At 39.5% G+C, this 4680-nt stretch overlaps 1 pseudogene; it reads left to right on the plus strand.

The window, feature by feature from the left end:
• The first annotated feature begins 2962 nt into the window (after window positions 1-2962).
• LOC101590142 lies at window positions 2963-4454 on the plus strand (annotated as a pseudogene).
• Window positions 4455-4680: the final 226 nt, after the last annotated feature.

The raw sequence follows: 4680 nt of genomic DNA on the forward strand, positions 1-4680 counted from the left end.
AGATGTTCTGCTCCTGAATCAGCTGGGTGGGTCTTGCCTCTAGCCTCTTTGCAGGGAGTTCTGCTGAAGGGTTCCTCGCTAGGCCTGCACTCTGGGTCGAATGAAGATACGCGGGCCCTGAGTGGTCTTACTCACATGCCGGGCCTGGGCTCTCGGTCTATTCAGGATCCGATGGGCCCCCGGTGGTCTCACTCACTTGCTGGGCCTGCACTCTGGGTCTATTCTGGATCCGTGGGCCCGGGTCCTCTCACTCACTCTCTGGGCCTGGGCTCTGGGTCTATTCAGGATCCCGATGTCTTAGTCAGTCTCACTCACTTGCTGGGCCTGCACTCTAGCCAATTGATTCTTGTGCTGAATAAATTTGGTAGAATTTTTGCTTTTGTATGTCCTGTTATATTACAAAAATTAGCAAAAGTTTGCAAGTTTTGCTTATTTTATATTTAAACAATTGGAATGGCAAGTGGTTAATTCTTTCAGGAAGATACCTAGAAGGGGAATATCTTGGAGGAATGGAATTTCCAGTTTAGGGTTTTGAGGAATTTGCACACTGATTTCTGTAATGGTTGTACTAGTTTACCTTCCCGCCAACAATGTAAAAGGATTCTTTTCCCCCCACAGTCTCAATCTTACAAATTACATTTGTAATTATTTTATTTCTTGATGATGGCCATTTTTTCTGGCATAATATGAAATCTCTGTTTTGTTTTCGTTTTCATTTCTCAAAAGTCCAGGGTTGTTGCACATTTTTTTCATGGACATTTTGGCTATCAGAGATTTTTACCAGTTCCATAATGTCCAGACACAGAAGCTCTTACCAATATAATTTCCTAAGAGTGTAAGTGTTATCTTCCTTAAGTTACTGTAGGGACTCAAAAGTGTAGGTCGTTTGCAGGAATAGAAACATTCTCTGTGCCCATATCTTCCTATTTTTAGTACTTTTTGTCCCTGTGCCATGATAGTCACTTTCAAAAGCCTTGCTTTGTAATACTGGAAATCGACAGGAATTAGAAAAATTGAAATACAAAGTAACACGTTTGAATCTGGCCCTCCCATGTCCTTGTCTCTCTGTGTTCTTGGGAAAAGTGCTTCATTTTTGTTTTGGTCCTCATTTTTCACATGTTTTTCACAGTAACCTAAAATATAAATATATCATATGCATTTTACTTTTAAGAAAACTAGGAACTAGCAAAGTTTGGCAAAGTAATTTTACCATGATCCAGGGTTCAAAATGATGAAATCTCTCCTCCATGCCTGCCTTTAAGGGCTCCTCAGTCAATTACCAAGAGCTGAACATAGTATCTGGTTCATAGAAAACTTCAGTAAAATATCCCTATTACTGTGGTTACCATAAATTAGAGCCAAGAAAATAGAAATACTTCCTAAGAGTGGAAACACAACCTCAGTGTTGGACCTTTGCCAGAGCTATTGGGTGGAGAGTATTATTCACATTCACCTCTGACCCCAGCAAAATATAAGACTAACCTTGATTAAAGTGGTAAATGTCATTTGTAATTGAAGGATATAATTTTTATAATTCTATTTCTGCTGTAATGAAGAATTACACTTTTGACATTTTCAGTTAATGCTCTAGATAGCCCTGGGTTGACATATGTGGTATTAAGGCTCTTAAACCAAGAGCTAAAATAGAGAAATGCATCCTTAATCATTGAGTTATAGGTCCTGCTAAAAGAGTAAAGTTAAATAAAATATTCCAAATTAGTGGCGTTTTGAAAGTGTTTATGTTCTACATGCATTAAAAGTGTAACAAATGTGTGTGGATTTTCTTAAAGGCAACAAGTATAAAATTCTTGACTTAATTACTGTTATCTCTTTGGTTTAGTCTACAGAAGTGGTGTAATTGTTTTGATTACTTCCTTTTCTATCTTATTAGTGTTCTAGTGGTTAATCTTTCGTTAATTTATCTCCTCAGTGAGCTCTTGTCTTTTTCATTGACTTTTTAAAAAATCAGCCAGAGAGAGATATTGTTCTCATTTGTTGTACTTGGGAGGAGGCTTGATGTCCATATACCATAGCCAAGAATGCCTTCTCTTACTCATTTTATTGTTTTTAAGTTTTTGGTTACATTGTAAAGGTCTCTAAGTTCCAGAAGAGGATTAAAAAAATCATTTTAAGCAGAAGTTAGACTACATATAAGTGAACATGTTTTTTACCTTTTATAATATGGAATCAAACCTCATTTTTCTATGTCATTTTGACTTGTCAAGCTCAACATTGTGCTGTTTGTGAATGCAAACAGTGACACGTGTAATCTTTTCAGCACAAATGTGTGTTCTGTTTGACTTTTCACAGAAGTGCAAAACTTCAAGTCCCACAATGTTATTAGTTGACCCATTTGTAAAGTTTTTTTTTTAAACTTACATCAGATAAAGATAAAGTATTGCAAGGGCTGGTGGCAACATGAAACCTTGGCTTTGTAGATTTGCACTGGTGTCTCAATAGTGCTTCAACCATAAAAGTATAGTGAAAAAGGCAAATCTGAACCAAAATGTCTTTGCCTTTAAAGAAATGCAAGACCATGTACTGCTACACATGGACACTCACACTTGCAAACCTGTGAAAGCATCGGAGATCCTGGAGACTGTGTCAGTTCTGGGGGAAGAGAGAGGTCAGACCTTAAGTCTGTGGTATAATTGGAATGATTTATTGTGCATTGCTTATTGTTTTTTAAAGATTTAATTACACTTCACAGTTGAATATCTTCAAAAAATAAAGTTTTGTTTTAATTTTATCCCATTTCAAATAAGAATATGTTATGGATTTCATAAAAGAAAAAAAAAATCAGGTCCCCAGTCAGTGAGTGAGCGAATGAGAGAGGAGGGGGCGCTCTGGGCCAAGGCACTGTGACCGTTATCCTCTGCTTCTCTGCTGCACTGACCTCGGTGTCTGGCCTGATTCCACTTATTTGTGCATGTAGATTGGTGTGTCCCTTTAATACAAGAAAATGGAAACTGAGCAGCCAGAGGAAACCTTCCCCAACACTAAAACCAATGGTGAATTTGGTAAACGTCCTGCAGAAGATGGAAGACAAGCAAGCATTTAAAAGATCTAGAAACACCCATGAGATAGTTGAATTATGAATTCTACTTCAGAGCAAGAATGCTGGGGCAGTGATTGGAAAAGAGGCAAGAAAACTAAGGCCCTCCATACAGACTACAGTGTCAGAGTTTCAGTCCTGGACAGCAGTGGCCCTGAGCGCATAGTGAGTATCAGTGCTGATACTGCAACAATTGGAGAAATTCTGAAGAAAATCACCCCTACCTTGGAAGAGGGCCTGCAGTTGCTGTCACCCACTGCAACCAGCCAACTCCTGCTTGAATCTGATGCTGCAGAATGCTTGAATTACCAACACTGTAAAGGAAGAGACTTTAACTGTGAGTTGAGACTGTTAGTTCATCAAAGTCTGGCAGAAGGAATTATTGGGGTCAAAGGTACTAAAATCAAAGAACTTCGAGAGAACACTCAGACAACAATCAAGCTTTTCCAAGAATGCTGTGCTCATTCCACTGACAGAGTTGTTCTTATTGGAGGAAAGCCTGATGGAGGTCATCCTTGATCTTATGTCTGAGTCTCCCATCAAAGGATGTGCACAGCCTTATGATCCCAATTTTTATGATGAAATTTATGATTATGGTGGTTTTACCATGATGTTGGATGACCATCGCAGATGACCTGTAGGATTTCCTATGCGGGGGAGAGGTGGCTTTGACAGAATGCCTCCTGGTCGAGGGGGGTGCCCCATTCCTCCCTCTAAAGGGGTTATGATGATATGAGCCTTTGTTGGTGACCACAAACCGCTCCTCCTGGTCGAGGTGGCCGGGGTGGTAGCAGAGCTCAGAATCTTCCTCTTCCACCACCACCACCACCTAGAGGAGGAAATCTAATGGCCTATGATAGAAGAGGAAGACCTGGAAACTGCTATGATGGCATGGTTGGTTTCAGTGCTGATGAAACTTGTGACTCTGTGACAAATACGTGGAGCCCATCAGAATGGCAAATGGCTTATGAACCACAGGGTGGCTCTGGATGTGGTTATTTCTATGCAGGGGGTCATGGCTCATATGGAGATCTTGGTGGACCTATTATTACTACATAAGAAACTATTCCCAAAGATTTGGCTGGATCTATTATTGGCAAAGATGGTCAGCGGATTAAACAAATCCGTCATGAATCATGAGCTTCTATCGAAATTGATGAGCCCTTAGAAGGATCCGAAGATTGGGTCATGACCATTACAGGAACACAGGACCAGGTACAGAATGCACAGTATTTGCTGCATAACAGTGTAAAGCAGTGTGCAGATGCTGAAGGATTCTAATGCAAGACATTTTTTCTTTTTTTATAGTGTGAAGCAGTATTCTGGAAAGTTTTTCTAAGACTAGTGAAGAACTGATGGAGTCCTGTATCTTTTTTTTTTTTTTTGTCTGCTTCTGTTTAAAAAGCCAACATTCCACCTGCTTCATAGGTGTTCTGCATTTGAAGTGTAGTGAAATCTTTGCTGTTCACTGGATGTAATGTTTTAGTTCCTTACAAACAGGGTTCTGAGGGAGGGCATGCAAAAACAAACATTGAAATTTTAAGGCAACAGAAGAATGAGTGGATTTTATTTTTTGTTCATTGTTGCTCATTTAAAAATTTCCCCCCATGTAATTATTGTGAACA

This window comes from Octodon degus, unplaced genomic scaffold (genome assembly GCF_000260255.1).
Source record: "Octodon degus isolate 3935 unplaced genomic scaffold, OctDeg1.0 scaffold00013, whole genome shotgun sequence".
NCBI lineage: Eukaryota > Metazoa > Chordata > Mammalia > Rodentia > Octodontidae > Octodon > Octodon degus.